Source organism: Rattus rattus, chromosome 14 (assembly GCF_011064425.1).
Source record: "Rattus rattus isolate New Zealand chromosome 14, Rrattus_CSIRO_v1, whole genome shotgun sequence".
Classification (NCBI taxonomy): Eukaryota; Metazoa; Chordata; class Mammalia; order Rodentia; family Muridae; genus Rattus; species Rattus rattus.
In genome coordinates, this window is record NC_046167.1 from 10,070,306 (window position 1) to 10,091,538 (window position 21,233).

The 21,233-nt window shown below is 45.2% G+C and overlaps 1 protein-coding gene across 1 annotated transcript in view; it reads left to right on the top strand.

The window, feature by feature from the left end:
* Fam107b (family with sequence similarity 107 member B) overlaps positions 1-21,233 on the top strand; it is a 199,327-nt gene that overhangs the window by 68,407 nt on the left and 109,687 nt on the right. The gene's annotated exons all lie outside the window — the stretch shown is intronic.

Consider the following 21,233-nt stretch of genomic DNA (forward strand, 5'->3'; position numbering starts at 1 on the left):
TATTTGTCTTGTCCAACCTCGATTTGACAGTTTTTGTTCTATCTTACTATATTTTATTTTGTTATATTTTGTTGTTATCCCTTAGAGCCTGCTTTCTTTTTTTCCTATCGAGAGACAGAAAGGGAGTGGATGTGGATGGGAGGGGTGTGAGGCAGAGTGGGAGGAGGGAAGAGAAAACATAATCAGGATAAATCCTGTGTGGGGGGGATCTATTTTCAATAAAAAGAAAAGGCGGGGAGTGTGGTCGTTTACTGAAATCCTTGTAGTTATCTTGGGAGATGTCATGTGGATCCGTTGGCTGTTTTTCTTCTAAATGTTTGTGTGGACTCAAGTACGTAGTTTTGCTGAAGTTATTTACTTCATGACGGGCAGGGCTTGTGTGGAAAGAAACAAACAGTGAGAAAGTTTATACCTTCAGGCTGCAGCCAGTGATGATCGCGAGAGGCGATGGTTGGGAAAATAAACGTTAGTGGGGGAAGACTTAAGCAGGGTAAACGCTAACTCTCACGACTCCCCGCCTTTGTTTCCTAACAACCGCTGTGTTTTCTCTGAGTCAGTAAAAGATGGCTCCAGATACGATGGTTGCTAGAAGAGGCTTATCAGTTAGTAGAAATCAGGCAGTAAAGGTTACAAAACTCAACTCGATAAAGGAAAGATGACGCAAAATGAGAAAAGTAGTCTCCTCCTCTGGCAGGAGAGGAGAGGGTTAGCTATCAGCCAGCCATGGCGTCTTCTACTCTATGCATTTGTTTATGTGTGTGCTCATGTCGTCGAGCATGTGGGGTGGTCAGGGGACAGCTTGAAGGACTTGGTTCTCCGTGTCCACCATTTAGGTCTCGGGGGATAGGATTCAGGCTTGGTAGCAAGTGCTTATCCCTGGCTACCTCAGTAGCATACCATTTCTTTCTACAGCTATTAACTCCCTTGCTTACATTCCCATATCCCCGTCAAATATGAGCATTGCTTTGGTTCAGCTTCTCTTCCTAGGACACTCTCCTCTTGTAGAGCCCTGTATTCCTGGCCCATTGGTTGTGTGTTAGTTCTAATGTTCTGTCCCCACAGAAAACTTCCCCGACCACTTCACATTCCTCAATCACTTTTTACCCCACTGCCTTTATTTTTGAGCACCTGGAACATATAGCATACATATAGCAGTCATTGGTAGGTCTCCCCCTAACCCTCCTCTTTTTAGATAGGCTTTAATGTAACCCCAAACTTGCTAGGTAGTTGAGGGTAACTTCGATCCTCCTGCCTCGACCTCCGAGTACCGAGGTCACAGCTGTGTACCACTGTACTCACTTTATGTGATGGTGGGGATTAAACCCAGGGCCATATGCATGGTAGACAAGCACTCTCTAAGCTACAATCCCAGCCCTTAGGAGTCTTGGTAGTGAGTACCTTGTATGCATTTGTGTAAAGTATTGTCTTTCCTCTGTGAGGAGATGAACGTGGTTTGGTGAGGGCCAGCTCTGTGCTTGGCTTTGATTTCTTGTTGAACAAAAAGAATCAGACAGGGTGCTTGGTGCTTGTAGTCGAGACAACGGAGCGCGTTTAAGAGACAGATATGTTATAACCCAAGAAAGAAATGCTATGTGATGTCGGTGTCATCAAAGTACAGCTGGGACCTGGGAAGAGGAGGCAAGCAAGTCCACACTGGGGGACTGTGACCAGAAAGATGGTGACAACCTTGAAGTTGAGGACCCTTGATGATGCTTGGAGTTGGAAAGGAGGGGCATAAGGCAGAGTTGAAATTGCATCTCTTGTCCTGGAAAGTGGCTCTGAGTGTCACTTCTGTACTTGTGCCCTTGATTTTCAATTCCTCAGATACTGATCATTGCTGGGATGGCAAAAATTTGCTCTGCTGACTGAGTGTCCACTGTAACTTGAGGGCATTTGTTCATATATATGGGACAGCATCGCCATGCTCCAAAGGTGTTCTTTTGTGAGTGTACATGGGTAGTTGGAAGGGGTGTATAAGGATACACAGGCATGTACATGTAAGTGACAACGGTCACCTTCAAGAATCATTCTTCAGAATTTGCATCTTGTTTGTTTGTTTTTGAGACAGTGTCTCACTGGCCTGGAACTTGCCAGATTGCCTAGGCTGACCGGTTGGTCAATAAGGACCTGCCTATGTGCCTCACTAGAGCTGGCTTTCTTAATGGGTTGTAAGAATTGAACTGAGGTCCTCATGTCTGAATGGCAAGCATGTTACCCAGAGGGCCGTGTCTCCAGACCTTGTACAAGGATTTTCTAAGATACCATTGACTCTACTGAATCCCACTACACCTTAGGGAGAGAAAAGTGTTTCATTTCCACTCTGCTCTGGTTGTTAGGCCCTCTGAGAGTGTCACTAGGAATCCGGCAACGTAGTAAGGTTCTTCTCAGCAAACATATTAGGAGTCAGAGCACAGCTGGGAAAAACAGTTCTGTGGAAAAGGAGAAACTATGCTTAGTTTGAAAATTAGAATCCCAAGACAGGTAAGGGGGTGCACACCAGTCATCTTGGCACTCAGAAGTAAGAAGGATCATGAATTTGAAGCCAGCCTAGGCTACATAGTGAGTAAGACAGTATCTGAGGGAAAAAGGAGAAGAAAAAAGGAAAGAAATCTAGAATCATATTTTCTTTGTTATTATTGTCAATTTATATTTGGGACATATGAGTAAGTGGCTTCTGTCTTATTATCTCAAAATTCCACCTAATAATTCTATTCTGTGAGTAGAAATTCCAAGTAAAAATAGTTTCTTACTATTTCTTTATAGATTTAAGTTTTTATGTATGCGTGCATCTGTGCGAGCTTTTCTGTACAAGTTGACAGAAGAAGGCAGACAGACAGAAGCCTGTAGCTGGCTTTATATGCGGTCGTTAGTTGCCCAGCTTTGGTGCTGGCAACCGAGCCTGGATGCTCTGGGAAGGAAACAAGTATCCTGGACCCCGGAGCCATCCTGCCAGCTGCAGAGTCTCAGTATTTCTTAAATTCTGTGGATCTACTCAGTCTGTGCTTACTCTAGAGTACTTCATTCAGGGTCTCTCGCCAAAGGGCTGTCTCTAGCTTAGAGCGTTGGATTTGAGATCTCCTATATTTATGAATCATTCTTTGAAATCCTGATAGGTATAAAGTGGATAGGTTGTGTTGGCTAAATTATTCCAAAACTATGAAAGTGTAATACACTCACTCGGAAACATTTATTGGATGTCTACTATGTGTCAGATTTGTGTGAAGATTGTGCCATATTGAACAGCTAATCAGAGCATTCTGCCAACAAGAAATGACGCCATTAAACACGTTAAAAGGAATATAAGCTATTCAAACGATAACCCTTAAACAAGTAAAACGTAAGAAATCAGGGTGCTGAGAAAGCCTTGTCTTCATGGGTTTTGTAGTCAAATGTGGCTTATAGAGAACAAGGGCAGAATGTGTCCAATGAAAAGCAAGAGCAGAGGGCCAGGGAGACAGTTCAGTCAGTTGAGAGTTTGCCCTGCAAGCATGAGGACCTGAGTTCAATCCCCAGCCTTCGTATTTAGAAAAACCACAATAAACCAAAATAAACAAGCAAACAAACAAACAAACAAACAAATCCAAGGCTAGTGTTGTGGAGCGTGCATGTCCCCTCAGTGCTACAGAGGTAGAGAGAGCAGCTCTCAGGCTTTCTTGGTCAGCAGTCTCATCTATTTGTCAAGCTCCATATCAGCAAGACTCTGTTCCAAAAACTAAGCTAGGGAACTGTAGAGATGGCTCAGTGGTTAAAGCATTTACCACACAAGCAAGATAAGCAAAGTTCCCAGAACCATGCAAAGGTTGAGTGGGCCTAACAACCCAGCCTTGGGAGGTAGAGGCAGGGGACGACCAGAGCAGATCGGTGAGGCAGGGTAGCCATACTGACAGAGTCTGTGCTTCATTGTGAGACCCTGCCTCAAAAGGTAAGGCAGAGGACTAATACAGGAAGTTTCCTGGTACTAATCTTGGCCCTCCTCACATGGACCCGTACCCATGACAACAGGTATGCATGTACATGCACACCACTCATACAAGCACACGGAATGAAGAAAAGTCAAAAGAACATCAAAATCCATCCAAGTGGATGGTATCTGAGGACTGACAATAGAGGTTGGTCTTCCCGTTGGCACGTGCTTGTGCCTTCAGGTACACCTATCACACAGGAAAACACGCACATGCTTGCCCATGTGTGCACACACACAAGAGCACATGCACGCATACTCAAGAGTAGAGGACATTGGAGCTCTCAAGGGAAGACATGACCAGTTGGGGAATTCAGGAATTTTTCTTAGAGAACACAATATATGAAGCAGGCTATGAAGATGAGTATGAATTCATTTGTCAAGAGAGATACATTATTGGCCAGGGTGTTAATAAGGTGAAAACCAGTTACTCTAATTGATTTTGCTCACACTGATATCCTTTTTTTGGGCTGATGACCTAATCCTTAGGTGTCTGTCACTATGTCTGTCCTGAGATCTATAGTTTAAATGTGTAAGGGCCACCTGGGAGGCAATGGCGGTTCTGTGGGGTTGTGTTTAATCTTAACCACTGTCATTGTTCTCTGTTTCTCACAATCCAGCGCTTATGCTCACTCGAAGGGTTTCTTAGTAAGTGACTTAACCATAGTAGACAGAACCGCACTGCCTACCTAGAAGCAGGCAGCATTTCCCTGCGCTTCCGTGGACGTCTAGCTGAGCGCACAAGTGTTCTCCTTATATAGCCTCCATTTTTCAGAGAGGCATTGCTCATTGTTATCCGCTGCTCCTCCCTTTCAGCAAGGGGAACACGGAGTGGGGCTTGCAGGTAGACAATTGATTTACTTTTCCCTCCATCCAGCTCTTCTTATACCCCTCCTCCCAGCACGCCGAGGCACAACACGATCATTCACATCTTGAAAGCTGAGTGGGTGAGAGCACACCAATGTGCTGTGGTCTTCTCACAAGACCCGTGTGTGTGTGTGTGTGTGTGTGTGTGTTCGCTCTTTGGAGTAGAAAGGAGACCACGAGAGGAGAGACTCTTAAGGAAGGAAGGGAAAGAGAGGGTAACAGAGTCCACGTCACATGAACCCGGAAGGAGAGGGTCTTTGAGAAGTAAGACACAAGCCAGAGAAGGACAGAGAGCATAGGAAAGGCAAAAGGCAGTGGAGGGCGGGACCAAATGAGAACAAAGCACAGTGACAGTGACAGAGGTGTATGGAGACGCCACAAAGTAGCACATGTCCTTACAGGCTAACTTAAACATTAATAAAAAGACATCCCCTTGTGGAAGGAGGGAGGGAGGCACATGATGCCCTTCCCCAACATTTAGCAAGATCAGTAGACTCATTTAGGTTTCCTATCACTGCCCGTATGTCGGCCATGCTTCTGTGCCTACCCCACCCCCACCCCTGCCATGCTTCTATGAGTAATTCCAATTAAACACATTGGTTCACCAAGATCCCCTTGAATGGAGTCTGTTGCTGGTGCCTTGTTTCCCAAGCACAGCCACATATGACCTCTACTGTTTGGCTCCTAGCTTTTTACACAGCAAAGGGCAGCAGGCTATTGGGCACACACACCGCCATTACTACGGTGGGGATTGAAACCTCAAAACTACCCAGGGAATGAAAAACTATGGAGGCTGTTGGAAATATTTTTAATATCAGCATATAGGCAAAGAAGTGAGTGAGGAGGGGGGTGAGTGGGGGAGACACTCTCAGAGGTAATTCTGTCCCATGGTCATTTCTCTCTCTCTCTCTCTCTCTCTCTCTCTCTCTCTCTCTCTCTCTCTCTCTCTCTCTCTTTCTTTCTCTTCACCCCAACACAGGAATACCAAAATACACAGGAAAACACACCCAAGGCTCCACACCAAACGGCTTCCTAAGAGCAGCGAACTGGGTCTTAGTTAGGGTTTCATTACCATGGAGTGACACCATGACCACGGTGACTCTTATAAAAGAAAACATTCAGTCGGGGCTCTTCTTACAGTTCCAGAGGTTCAGTCCATTGTCACCATGGCAGCATCCAGGCAGGCATGGTGCTGGAGGAGCTGAGAGTTCTACATCTTCATCTGCAGGCTGCAGAAGGGAACCATGTGCCACAGTGGGTGTAGCCCAAGCATATGTGACCTCAAGTCTGCTCCCACAGTAACACACTTCCTCCAACAAGGCCACACCTGCCACTCCCTGTGGGCCAAATCACCCACACACACACAGACACAGACACAGACACAGACACACACACACACACACACACACACACACACACACACACACACACACACAACTCTGTGGGAACCAAAGCCATTCAAACCACTGCAGACAGCATCTGTTTAAAAATCAAGCCAGAGCCAGCGGAGATGGCTCAGTGAGCAAAGTGTTTGCTGTGCAAGTTTGAGGACCTGAGTTTGAATCCCCAGCACCCACACCAGCGGCTAGCACCCTAGCAGGTGTCAGTTGGAAGTAGATCCAAACCAATCTGGCGGACTGGTTGGCCATCCGGCCCAGCTGAAATGGCCAGTTCCCAGTTCTGTGCAAGACTCCAGCTCAAAAAAATGAAGTGGACAGTTGTCAGTGAAGACCTCCCGATGCCAACCTCTAGCCTGCACAGCCCCCCAACGTGGATGAGCACACATAGTACACACAAACATGCCTGCATGTTAAAAGGGATGAGAAACCCTGGAGTCAGATCCCCCGTGGGAAGGTGAGATTGGGAGGATGCAGCACATCTCTTAGATAGAGTGCTCACTGTGAGTAAGAAGGGAAGGGTGTAAGATCAGACTTACAAAGGCGCTGAGAAGAGAAAGACTGAGATTCTGGCCTGGTGAATAATCACGGCATGTCAGCGGAGGCTTTGCGAGTGAAAATCTCCCATACTTACGATTTCCTTTGTTACGGTCAAGAGTGTGTTGTTTGGATAATAGAGAATAGAACCTTACTAATAGTGACAAATGCCAAGCAGAACCGTTTGTCAGCACAAAGCGACATCCGGAAGCTCGGCAGACCATACCTGGCGGTAGCTAAGGACAAGGACAAACCTGTGCGTGTCTGGTTTTCTGAGGACTCGCCCCACTTCTCATTGTCTACGATAATCAGGGTTCTCCAGAGAAACGGACCCACTAGGTTATAGATTGAGAGGTGTCTGATGAGGGACTGGCTAACATAGCCTGCGATCCGTCACTGTGAGCTTCAGCTCCTTCTAAATGTCAGGGTGAAAAGAAGAGGAAGAACAAGAGGAGGAGGAGGAAGATCAAGAGGAGGAGGGGGAGGAGGGAGCATGAGGAGAAAGGAGATGAGGGAGAGGAGGAAGAGGAGGAGGAGGAAGCATTGGCTAAGATGTAACCTTTTCCACAGAAACTGCCTTACTTCCTCCAACTAGTCCCCATCTTCTAAAGTTTTCATAATGTCCCCAAATAGTGCCACCAGCTGGGGACCAAGTGTTTAAGACCTGTGCAAACCATATTCAAATCATAACACCCAACCCAAGTAACCAGGCTCCTCCCTCCATCTCTCATTTTTTTATTCTGGCTCTCTAAGGCATAGATGATTTTTCCCACTTCACAGGCAGACTTCTTGACTGGGAGCCCCCCTCTCTAAAGCTCACCGTCTGGAAACACCCTGATGTAAACACCTAAAATTAGCCTGTGCACCTTGGGCTTGGTCAAGTTTATCCATAGAATTAACACAACACTTTCCCAGGGGAGTTTCCTCTCCGATTAGCCTGTCCACAGAATGTGTTCCTTTCTCTGAGTCCTCTCTGGCCATTTTACATTCTGTTTTAGAAACCACCTCTTTGGATGTATGCATGTATTTATTCTGTGCATGTGTGTGTGCCTGCATATATGCATGTGCCCTCCCTGTGTATAGGAGCCTGCAGAGGTGAGAAGAAGGCGCTAGATCCTTTTGAACTGGGGTTACAGGTATTTGTGAATACCCATGTGGGCACTGGGAACTGATCTCAGGTCCATGAGCAGTAAGCGTTCTAAACCATTGAGTCATCTGTCACACCTCTAACCTAGCACTCAGGAGGCAGAGGGGGTTAGAGGTCTGTGAGTTTGAAAGCCTGTATTGAACAAACAAACAAACAAACAAACCACACACACACACACACACACACACACACACACACACAGAGAGAGAGAGATTGAGATTGAGAGGGACAGAGACAGAGAGAGAGAGACAGAGACAGAGACAGAGACAGAGACAGAGACAGAGACAGAGACAGAGAGAGAGAGAGAGAGAGAGAGAGAGAGAGAGAGAGAGAGAGAGAGAGAGAGAAAAGAGAGAGAGAGACTTACTTACTGAATTAAACCTTTATCCAGTCTTCGACTATTTCAGGTCAGTGTTATGAAGACTCTTAGGGTCAACCCTGTAACTTAGAGCTACAGGAAGGTTTACTAGTTCACCCTCTTTTTGCCAAGGGTCCCTGGGGGGCTGATTGGGGTCCAGCAAGTTTTCAGAATTGTCTGGGTGACACAGTTTAGGCACGTTTTCATTTCCTGTGGTTTGTAGGTTACTTAAGTGCGAAGTAATAAACCCCGAACGGTTAAAATTCTCCAACTGAAAATGGTCACAGTGAGCACAAGGAGACAAACCCCTGAGTTTTTTTGTAACTCCTGTGAGGAAGTGAGAGCAGGGTTTGGCAGAGCAGAAACTGGTTTTTCCATACGTGAAGTCAGCCCCGGGGGAGGGCCATCTGGGTAGCGGTTAGAGTCAGGCCTTCTGCCTTGGTTAAGCCAGCTAAACATGTTTGCTCACAAATAAAATGTCAGGTTCTCTTTTTCTCTCCCCTTTCCTCTCTCCCACTCCCACTTCTCTCTCTCTGTGTGTGTGTGTGTGTGTGCACATGCATGTGCATACACTCACTGTATATATCTGTGTATCTGTGTGCATGTATATTTACATGTATATGTTTGGTATATGTGGAGCCTGGAGGATGGCGGTGAGTGACTTCCTCAAAGACTCTCCTATTATACAGTGAGGCAGGGCTTGACTGGTCCGGCTAGACAGGTTGCTCTACGGTTCCCCTGTCTCTGCTTCTCTAGTGCACAGAGAGGCCTTCTGTTTACATGTGAGCTTCGGGTCTGAACTCTTGTCTTCCACATGTGTGTAGCCAACACTTTACCTTCTCAGTCTTTCCCCATGCCCATGAAGCCACCTCCCCAGCCGAGCTTTTCTATTTCAGTGTAGCAGAGTTTAAATAAGCTACCTTAACCACACATGCCCTTTGAGGGCACGAATAATTTGAGTATCACCCACCCAGAGTCTTCCGAGGTTCTGTGATCTGTGACTCCAGCTAATTGGGAGCCTGAGGAAATGTAAACTCAAGTTCAAAAGCTACATACACAGGCTACAGGGTGAGTTCAAGGGCAGCCGGGCAACTTACTGAGACCAAGTTTTAAATAGAGGTAAAGGGGGACGGGGGAGGTTATAGCTTAGTAGCAGCGGACCTGCTGCTTAGCATGAGCTCTTGTGTGTGCAGGGCCCTGGCGTTAATCCCACAGGACTAGGAGGGAGGATTGGGTGAACCTTTTACAAAAGGTTTTACTGGATTAGAGGTGACTTTCAGGGGAGATCTGGCCCCCACACTCCTTCTTCCCTCATGAGACTCTTAGGTTGGCATGGAGTGTGGCCTCAGGGCACACCAGCACCGTGTTCTCCCCGGGCTTTTCTAGGCTATCTGCAGGGGAACTGCAATCTCTCCTTCACTCCTAACAATCAGGGGGAGAAGGAGGGAGGGGAGGGAAGGGAATGGGGAGAAAGGGAAGGGGGAGGGGAAGGAGGAGGGAGGGAGGGAGAGAGAGAGACAGTTCTTTAATATAGTGAGCCAGGCTGTTGCTAGGTAACTGTTGGGCGGAGCGCTAACTCGCGCCAAACATCCGGAATGAAACCTGCGTAGGTCTTAGCAGGTGCTTAGTAGGTATTTGGCTGAGGGATGTTTGTCTAGGCTCTTAAACTATTAGTTTATCTTCTGTTTGTTGTTTTCCTTCCGCTTCCCACACAATGCCTGGAATGCGTAAGAACTCAATGAATTGTGAATGAGGGCCTGAGTCATTCAGAGCTAAGCTCTGTGATGTAAAGGCCGTTGCTCATTTGGGGATTTGGTAAACAAGAATTTACTCAGGGCGGTCCATGGGATGTCAAAGCTGAGTCAGACTGGATCAAGCCTTCAGGAAGCCGAAAATGTTTCCTGTATCTCTAGTTTCCTTTCTTCCCGTGCTTTTAAACCGACGACAGTTTCTGATAGTCTCTGTGAGGCCTTTTACTAGGAAAAACAAACAACAAACAAAATTGTCGTGGTTCGTGGATGACTTCGAACAAAGACTGGTTTCCTGAGCGCCGTTATATATGTCTTAACAAGGACTTGGGGGTTTGCCTAGGCTCTGGGTTCTGCATTGAACCATCTCAACAAGTGAGTGGAGGGGAAAAAAAGCCATTAATCATCTAACCTAACCTACATATCAAACCATTCACCTTTGTCCTTTGTTTCACATACTAGAGATTGGATTTCACTGCCCCATACTCTCTTCCTGAAAAGGTAGGAAGAGGAATCAGACTTAAGGAAGTGAAATGTGGCAAGAGGCCATGAACTCTGACCTAGTTCATAAGTTCTTGAATTTACTATTGATCCTGTATTGTCAAATATTGATAGGAAATCGAAGAGAATTGGTTTCGTTGTTTATTATTGTTGTTGTTGTTGTTGTTGTTGTTTATTGCTTGGTGTCTTCTACACGGGCTGCAATCACCTTGGACAAAGAGGAACTATTTCTCAGGTTACCAGAGAGCAGAGTAACGTGCTCTAAGGGAGAGGGCAGCAATGTTCCCTTCAGGGTCTGGGATGGAAAGAGATCTCTTTGCTTGCTTTAAATGATCCGGAACCTGCGTCCAGCCTACTGCCGGTTTTGCATCCAGAAGGGAGTCAGCCAGTGAGTGGCACAGGGTTTCGAAGCTCTTAGCATCCTCTTCAGCTACCCTGAACTTATAAAAGTGATAAGGCCACCCACCAAGTTCACCAAGATGGCAATTTGTGCACACCCACTAGATTTCCTTCATTCAGAAAATTCATTAATTGTTCAGGAATAGGAAAGTGCCAAAGAATAATAAAAACAAGGCGTCGGCTTAGACCTGTGCATTCAGCAGTCTCCCGTCTGACCTGCTGTTGGCTGACTAATGCTCTACACCGGCTGAGAGGTTCCACTTTGGCCTCAGCTGAGGTTGACATTGTGTCCACAGACCCGGGGAAGATACCTTGATGTCTGTATTTCTTATGGCTCTACATTCTCTGTGTCTTCTAACACAGTGAGAGCAGAGGGATGAAACTTTCCAGATGTTTACCTACAAGGTATATTGTTATCTAGACTGAAATATTCACTATGGCAATATGTAGAGTTGAATTGCCTGAAATTTTAATGTCACAAAATCTGTCCCTATGCTAGTTTAGATTTCTTAATTATGATTATTTTGTCCCGATGCATACTGTATATATTTAGTCAGGTGTGCAAGAGTGCATATGTGGAGGTCAGAGGACAACTTTGTAAATTGCTTCTCTCCTTCCAAATTCAGAGATCAAGTTTGGGTTTCCAGGGTTACCCAGGAAGTACTTTTACCCAGTGTGCCCTCTCCAGACCCCAATTTTGCCCTCTGAAATATCTTATTTGTGTGCTTCAAACTGAACGTGGTCTCTCTGCGAGGAGGAAGTGCTGCGAAGGTGACATTTGCATACAAAATCGGAAGTCAAGCTCTCTGAGCTTCTCTTGGAAGAACCCATAAGCCCCGCCCACTTCCCTTCTCACTTCCCTGTGTATGGGTTTGAACCCTAACCAGCTCTCTCTTTGGAGAGTTTCTTTCTTCCCATTCTCAGGATGCAGAGAGTAGAAATCATCTAGAAGTTCTAGCTGGCGACAGCGTGAATGTCTAAGATAGAAATCTCAGAGATTATCATCGATGCCGTTGTTTTTGCTGGTTACTCTTGACCCTGCATAGACATGTCTTTAGAGATGCCTCGTAAAGTCCACATGTTCTCTACCTCTCTTCCCTCCCTTTCTTTTTCTTTCTTTCCTCCTCCTCCTCCTCCTCCTCTTCCTCCTCCTCCTCCTCTTCCTCTTCCCCTTGTTTAGACAGTCCTCATAAAAGGCTGAACTTGCTATGCAGCTGAAGGTGACCCTGAGCTCCTGATCCTCCTGCTTCCACCACCTCCTAAGTTTTGAGTTACAGGTACATTCGTGCCATTCATGTCAGCTCACTTATTCCTCTGCTTCCACCAGGCTTTGCAGCTAGGACGACTTACCAGATGTTTCAGTGTCTGAAGGTGGGTCAGCAGCCCTGTCTCCTGGGTGGCTGCACAGGGGGATTCAGACTGGTCCTTGCTGTTTCCCCAGAGCCCTCAATATAGCACTGGCAAACAAAAGTTTGGGAGTGTGGCCAGCCATCACCACTGCCCGTGTTCCCTTCTTGTCAGTGTACTGCCCCGCTTCTAGCATCTGTATGCCGTTGCATAGTCTCTTCCTACTTGTCTTGGAAATGTCCCCCTCTGGGAAGAGCCTCTCATCAATCTCTAGTGGGGCTTAGTGAATGAATGAATGAATGAATGAATGAATGAATGAATGAATGAATATGCCAGTGTTCCCCCTTCTGCAGAGGATGGTATAGCATGTTCTGCACTGGCTCCCAGTTTTCCCAGCAGAGTGAAGCCGTGTCACCCTTAGGAGTAGCTGGGTGGATACAACTCCCTTGCAATTCTCCCCCTTACCCATCTTATCCCTACCCCTGGCAGCTCCTACCTCAGCTGCTCTGGTCAATACCCCTGTCTCGTGGTCGGCTCCTGGAGAACCTAAAAGGAGTGGGTCCTCGGAGGATCCTCAAGGGTTAAACACAACTGTATCATATTTGAAAGCATTGATAGAACAGTCTGACTTAGATAACATATACAATATATAAGTAAATGTAAAAATGATTTAAACAGTTAGAGGAATGGCCAATTAGCCATGAGGATCAGAGTTCAGATCCCTAACATCCGTGTAAAAGCTAGGGTGGCGAGGCTGCACGGATGGCTCAGTGGTTAAGAGTGCTGGCTCAGTTTGATCCAAGCACCCCCATCAGGATGTTTAGTCACAGTGAATTCAGAGATATATACTGGGAAAACCTGATTCCAGCCGTGGTGTGGTTCAGTCCTTAGCATGCACCTTTAATCCCAAACAATGAAGGTAAAGTTAGTTTGTAGAAGGAAGCACCCATGTTTGAAGGTGATGTCTAGTTGAGTGGCGGACAAAGTGATGGATCTGAGACATTTTTGACAGAATAGGATGGGTCCAACTCTCATGGGAAGACAGAGGAAAGGGAAACTATTTAAGGAAGCAGTAGAGAGAAAGGGAGAGAGGAAGGAGGCAGTTTGATTGGGTCAGTTGTTCAGCGATGGCTTTCAGAGAGAGAACAAACCAGAGAATGAGAAGAAGCTTGAAGATTAGAACACACTGCCAAAGTTAATACGAGGCCAGGCAGAACAATTCAGGAGAAGCAGAGAGAAGCCAGACTGAAGCAGTCAGCTTGGAGGGGAGTTTGAGCCAGGACAGCTGAGTTGATCCAGCCAGCCAGAGTTCAGAAAGAGCTAGGAAGGGTGAGCTTATTCAGCAGCAGGTCTCAGAAGCTGAGAGCATTCTGGGCCTAGATTAGATTGTACAGAGGGCAGATGCTTCCAGGACTAGGCCTAGGTTAGCAGACTGAGGCTATAAGCCTTGGAGACAATTACATCAGGACAATAAAAGGTATTGTAATACCCTCAGGTGCTCACGACTGCCTGTAACTCCAATTCCAGGGTATCCAACACCCTCCTTTGACCTCTGAAGGCACCAGGCACACAAGGGGTGCATGGCAAGTTAGTGTGATAGCCCACCCGGGTGATGCCAGCACCAGGGTTAAGAGCAGAATAGGATTCCTAGGTGTTAAACAACAAGGATCAGTGAGAGACCCTGCCTTAAAGATAAGGCAGAGTACAGAGGAAGATACTGGAAGATTCCTGACATTGATTCTAGCCTCTGCATACGTATTATGCATGAGCTCCAGTGCAAGTGTGCGCGTGCGCACACATGCCATACATACACATTCAAAACCAGCATATATAAAAACAACATAGTGAGAACTACTAATTTGTATAATTAAAATTTGTGACTACCGAATGCAAAAATTAAATTAAAAAACGATTTCTATTGTCGGTATGGGGGAGAAAGAAGGCAGAAGGAAGAGTCCAGGCTGATCATGGCTGGCAGACTAAATCAGGCCAAGAGAGGAGAGAAGGGGAGGGAGAAAAAGAGAGGAGCTGCTGAACAAGAGAGGTGGCCCCAAGCAAGAGACTGGCACGGCATAGCCAAAATGGCTGAACTACAGAGGGGACAAGCTGGAGGAGGGGAAGCAAAAAGCCCAGCACCCGGGAGGGAGGGGCTTAGGGTAGGGGATGGAGTGAGAAGTGCTGGGTGGAGCCACAGGTACCGAGCTTGAGTTTAAGACTTAATATTCCGGGCATTTGTGGATGATAAGAAGCAACATAATGGATTCTGTAACTACTTCCAGCAGAAACTGGGGAGCCATTTTCAGTGCCCGGGAAGGATGTAGGATGATGTCATTATGCAACAAGGCGGGTCCAACCTATCATTGGATGAAGAGGAAGGGTAGGCGGGGAAAAGTCTAGGAAAGAGGAGGCGGAATGAGGGTGAAAGGCTTGGAAGAAAGGAGTGCGGGTTGTTTTGGCTTGCTGTCCTCACTCTGTGGGACCATCCGGGACTAGGGAAATACAAGTTAGGAAGTACAAGCTAGGGACGTACAAGTTGGGAAGTACCAGTTAGGAAAGTGCAAGTTGCTTCTGGAGTGCTGGACCGCCTGGGGTCTCATATGCAGCCTCAGAGCAGTCTCCAGTTGGCTTGAAACTTGCCGGAGACGAGGGAGAGAAGGTAAAATTAGGAAGTTCAGGGAAATTTTTTATCTTGAGCGTACGTTTGAAACTTCCAAGCCCATGGTCTTGGTATTTGGAGAAGGGGAGTCCCAAGACCAGAGGGGAAAGACAAAGAGATATGCCACCTTTATAAAGGAATAGGAGGTGGGGATACTTTGGGTGTTGATTGAATGGAGTTCTTATCTGGAGTCTGTCTGACTTGGAGTTTTTTAAGTTTACAAAAAGAGATAAAAAGTTTTAGATATGTTAACACCAGCACCGTTTGTAATCTGTCTGAAATCCATATTGTAGAAAAGGCAGTAGAGTCATGCCTTTGAGTCATAGTGAAAGCTCGGGGACACAAAGAATGATTTGGGGTAAAAAGCATGGACATTTTTCGTATATATACAGAGGGTTAGAGATTGGACAGACTTATTTTTAGCACAATGAGAAGTACTTTAAAGTACTTCTCATTGTGCTAAAAATAAGCCTATCCTTAGAAGACGACCAAAGGAAACTTAAAAATTTGAGCTTTACTGTAGGATGATATTATTATGCAACAAGGCGGGTCCAACCTATCATTGGATGAAGAGGGAGGGTAGGCGGGGAAAAGTCTAGGAAGGAGGAGGAGGAGCAAGGGGAATCAAGATGGAGGAAAATGATTCCTATCCAGGTGGTCTAGGTCAATTTTATCTTGTCTAGGTGGGGGTTTCTATCTTTACTAACTGGCAGTGAATTTATTCTGTGGATGTATCGTAGATTGAGAATTTAACACATAAATCTGATTGTTGGGTTAGTTTGTTGAGTCTTGAAATTACCAGGTAGTTGGGACCATAGTTTCCGGCTGGCCAGGAGGGCTGGCGAGGGTGACTAGCAATGGGAGCAGAGATCACTGGGGCTAGAAGATTACCAGGCTAATGTGGTGTGGTGCCACACTGGAACCAAGCGCCGCTGAGATAAATTAATTATTCTTATAAGTATAATAACTATACGTTATTATAGACTATAAGTTGTAGTTCTCATTAGTTCTATATGGCCTTACGGTTGGGAGAATAACAAGGGGCCAGCGTGGAATTTTATATATATATATATATATATATATATATATATATATATATATATATATATATATCTTTTACTAAGAGACAAAGGTGCTTGATTACTGAGAGCAGTTGTTGTGAGACAAGTTCCTTTACGTTTTAAAATTTAAACAAAGGAGCAGTAAAAAGTTACTTTGAAATTTGTTCTTCTCAGGTTTGGTTTGGTTTTGATTTGTCTCAGAGTGGAATCTGCCAGCAAGGTAAACCGTTTGTCTTTCTCCATTGGAGAAACCAGGTGGCTGCAGCGTTGCGGGAGGAGCTGACTTGCCTGCTGCCACATATAAAGGTTCAGTTAGAGTCAATATCACCAGAGATCTGAGAAGGATAAATTATAGCAGGACCTGTCAGCTTATATATCAATTATAGATCAACTAAAATGATAGACGTTCTGCTACTTGGACGGTTACACTAGGCCCATAGGTGGTCTAGATGGCTTCACTGGGGTCGTTTGTTGGTCTTCGGCTGCCTCAGCGTCTTCAGCTGTTGTGCAGGATAGCGTTGGCCTTTGGCGGCCAGACGGAGCAGCTCTCAAAGATTTTCCTGTGGGGAAGGAACTTGGGAAAATTGACCTGCCTTAGTCAGGCAGAGTAGGGCAGTCAACCTGAAAGCGTCCTGTTTGCCCACAGTTTGGACCAGTACCTGACGATGGCAGGTGAGGCATGGGGCAGTTTAGCGCATTGGTTAGCGTTACCACAGTCCAGGTGTAGTTGTCTGTGCCCCTCAGTCTTAGTTTGGAGACTTAAGGTTACCACCAGGAGCTGGAATGTCTATCATGGGAAACTTTTTCTCGTTAAATACTTTAAATACCTTACTCAGCAGATCTCTGGAGAGTTTGAGGAACACAGTCTGTTAATTATATCCGAGCTAAACAAACTTTGTTTTTAGTTACTAGCTTTAGGCTTAACCTTGAAAACACATATAAGAGGCTAAAGAAAGCTTGTCTTTATAAATGAATTACATTTGAATTTAGCGTGGCTCTAAGGAGAGTTCTGAGGACATTAAAGAATTCGACCCTCTATGAGGTAACTTGCATGCTTTGATTATCTTTAACAGTTCACTACAAGTCAGTAGCTTTGAGCCTCAAAATTGAGTTGAAGGCTTGACTGAAGACCCTTTAGCATTGAAATAAAATTTTAAACCATAAATACAATCCAGGGAGAGGCTGGGGACTTTAGTTTTCTGATCCTTTTATAGTACACCATTACAGAATATCACAGTTTCTTCTATGAGTATCAAAGTAGCTAATGCTTAGCAAAGTTAGCAAAGACAAGGAGGGTAGACATGGATCTTTAAGTCATTACTGCTAACCTGAGTTTACCTCCGGAATTTATAAGCTCTGTTTATCGAGCATGTATCATCTATCAAATGTCTGTTGTTTTTTATCTAAAATTCCCAGAAACCTGGTGTCCAACACAGTTGGAGAAGGCATAAGTAGTTAGATGTGCATCTCCAAGGCAGCTTTAGGCTTTGGTAACCTTGAGAATTTATAAACCCTGATTATATTTAGTCATGAAAATCCATTCTCATACAGGATATTTTGTAGACCTGTTGTTGTTTCCTTAGTTTGAAAAGGAGGTAAGGTGCTAAGTAGAGGGCTTAGTCAGATTAAGAAGTTTTATAGCCATTCCTTTAGTTGCTTTATGCCTGTGGTCATCTTAACAAAGATGGTGGTGAGGTCACACGGCATGAGATCTTTAACCTTAGTAAAGATGGCTGCCAGTCACATGGTTGCTTCCCTTTTGATGAGGCCATCAGCCAAGATGGAAGTGAGTTATGTGACTGCTACTTAATACATCTACTTTCCTCGTAGATCTATTTTTTAAACAAGAGATAAATCCAAGTTATATATGCAATATATTCTAAGCAAAAGTTGGATTGCATATATAGAATGTTGTAGCAAATTAAAATTACATATGTATGGGTTTTTAACTATAAGCCTTTTGCTATAAGTTTTAAGCCAAATTTTGTTACAGATTTTATAGATTTTTTTAAACCATACCCAGAACTTGTAAATCTGAGATTAAAATCTGTTTACACAATAGTTTTAAAGATTTCTTGAGAGCAGAATGTAGAGAAATCGTAGAGATAAAAGATTTTTAGGAGTGAAAAGTTGGAAAACCTCAGAGATAAGAGATTTTTGGAAATGTGGAGCAGGGAAAGTTTAGATAAGGATTTGGGGATTGTTTATGCAGTGGCAGAGGTGGTTACCACACGAGGGAATTCAGACATCAAGTGAGCCAGTTTTGGCCATTGAACTGTATGGAGGCCACGCCATTTGCAGTAACACAGCAAGGTTTTAATAAGTTTCTGAGTCCTTGATTTAAGGAGAAAGGAGAAAGTGTTGCAAAATAAATTCCTCTCTAGGGAGGATTCCTCTAAGCTTCAAGAGGGACTGGAATGACAGAGAATAGGAACCATGAGGAACCTTGAGGAACAAGGTCTCAAGCAGGAACTTCACACTAAAGATGGTTCCAATATCTTAGAGACTCAGGAGGACATAGAGAAGCTGCAGGACTTCCAGGAGGGAGCTCAGAGACAAGAGGGACAGGGGTGGTGGGTAGAAACTCCACCAGTGAAGGGCTCCAATATTGTAGAGACCACAGGGACATAGAGAAGCAGTGGGATTTCCAGAAGAGAGCTTAGAGGGGAAAAGGGTATAGGAGTTCTGCCTGAGGGAGGAATCCAAGACAGGAGGGCTTAAGGGAGACAGAAACTCCAGGAGGGAGCTGTGAATGTGTCTGAGGTGGAGACCAGGAGGGGGTTGCAGTAGAGGCCCCAGAGCACAGAGAGAAGCTGTAGAACTTAGCAGGCAGCTCTTAGGGGGAAGTGAGGAAGGTCCAGGAAGGAGACTGTGGTGGAGCAGAGGGGTAAGTAAGTGTCCCGGTGAAAGAATTTCAATTCAGGGTGTCCTCAAGTTGACTGAGAAACTTGTCCGAGAGAAATGTCCCATATCACAGAGGAGAGGTGCCTATGTCTACATGACAGGGTCCCAGAAGGGTGAGAGAAGCATTCTGGGATACCTTTGTGGCTTTTATAGTAACAGTAGGGCAGTTCTGTGGTGACACTTACCTAGTATAGTAGGAGAGATGAGTGGTTAGAGCAGGCAGAGGAGAAAACAGCTGAAGAAGTGGACTGGGAAAGGCTTTTGGGAAAAGGGAGGGAGAGCACAACACACACACACACACAGAGAGAGAGAGAGAGAGAGAGAGAGAGAGAGAGAGAGAGAGAGAGGGAGGAGGATAAATGTCTTAAGTAGAGAGCAGCCCATGCGGGGTGGGGTGGGGGCTCTGGAGGGAGATGCCCAAGTAGTGGGTATCCTGGCAGATATAGCAGGGTCCAGGAGACAGAGAAAGAACACTTACTGAACAGGTGAAGAGAGACAGTGATAAGATCAGGTAGAGAGAAGAACTGGCTGAAGAGGTGGACTCAAAAGAATTCAAACTTAGTCAAAATATAGCAACAGTTTGAATATGCTTGATCTGACACAGGATACATTCGAATCATGGTGTCATTTAATTTTGAGTACTAAACCTGTTCCCAGTCCTAAACCTGTCTCCCAGTACTAAACCTGTCCCCAGTCCTGAACCTGTCCCCAGTATTCATCTCAGTTGCTCATTGGCTCTGGTAAACTTTTCTTGAGGAAAAAACAATCAGCCAAAAACCAGCTTGGGAAGGAACAGCTCTGGCTTTTTATCCCTCCTACTAACGTTGAAAGAGGACATAAAACCCAGCAGAGTGTTAAAGCCCGTTCTGAAGTAATGCTTTCCTGTTAGCAAATTAACAGTTCCTGGCCATAACTCATAAGTACAGGAAATGTGTGTTTACAGACCTCATAGCCACACAGGAAACAGAAAATAATTCTGAAATCCCCAAAAGAGACCCTTACTAACATGACTGACCCCCCTGGCACGTTCATTTAATAGATTAAATTAAATCATTAAAGATTTTTGTTTGGCTTGTAGTCTTAAAAAAGAAAAGTTCCTAACCATAAAAAAATCTTGAAATCTTCATGAAAAAAAGAAAAGTTCAGTTTCCAGGCTCCAGTTTCTACAGAAACTGTAAGAAGGGAAACAGGTTTGTGTTCTTAAAGAAAACATCAGTATTGCTGTATTCCTAGCTGTCCCTCTGTCTCCTGCCAGGCCCCTGAGGGCATCTGAAGCTCCAGGCTTAGGGACCTAGGATGCGAAGGGAAATAGGAACCGAGGAAGAGACATAAATGAGAGGCCACATCATTTTCAGGCAAGAAGAAACTTTCCCGCGTGTCTGGTGAACCACGTCGTGTGTTTTCTCCCCTTTAGTAAAAGTTTCTGCTTTGTCTGGTATCGGAGGATCTGAGAAGCTAGTATGGGGTGGTTGCTATGGAAACAGGAGAGGAAATGCTAGCACCTAGCCTGTGAGTGCTTACCTAAGCCTGAGATCTTTGCACAATTGCCCCGAGCTTCCTGCAGTTGTGTGTTACTTGGTATGGGGTGCTAATACTGTACTCCTTAAAGTCTCCTCCTGGTTTCAGTAATGGAAATCAGGTTATGAAAGTTTTCACAACTCTACAATACCGCTAAGATGTGTAATCATGTCCTGGGTGGTGCGGCTGGACCATTGGCCATACCCAGCTCTTTCATGATGGCCCAATAGCTGTCATCAGGGCTACTGCGCACTCCTGAGAGCACTGGGGTGACAGTTGCTTGTCGCTGTTCTTGCTGGAAAGGCTGATGAGGTTAAATTACCTCAGGAGAAAACTCTCCCATCTGGCATTGTGCCTGGTACCCTGTAGATGGAGTTTTGATCAAATATGATTCCAGTGTGTGTATAGGAATTGTGGAAAATTTCAGCTTGTTGATCTAAGGAGAAGTAGATAAAAGGGACGAACTGCCCTAGGCTTTCTCCATGCTATGGAATCAAAGACTCAACAAGCTGGGGTCCATTTTACCAAAGCCTGCTTCTAATGTTTGCCTTAGTTGTAAATACGGGGGTATCTGTCCGTTCGGTCACATATGTAATTCGTCTGTGCATTCCCTAAGGATTTGCAGAGTCTTTGCTCAGTGTCGGGTGAAGAGACAGGGCCGTTGGGTTCACTTACTTGATGTTATGTCCATTTAAAGGCATCACTCTTGGCAACTTTAAAGATCATGTTTTCCAATCTTTATATAAACTTTCATAACAGTTTCTGTATGGGTTCTTTTCACAGAGGTGGTTTCTTCCAATGACTTAGAAAGACATAAAGAAAGTGGATAATT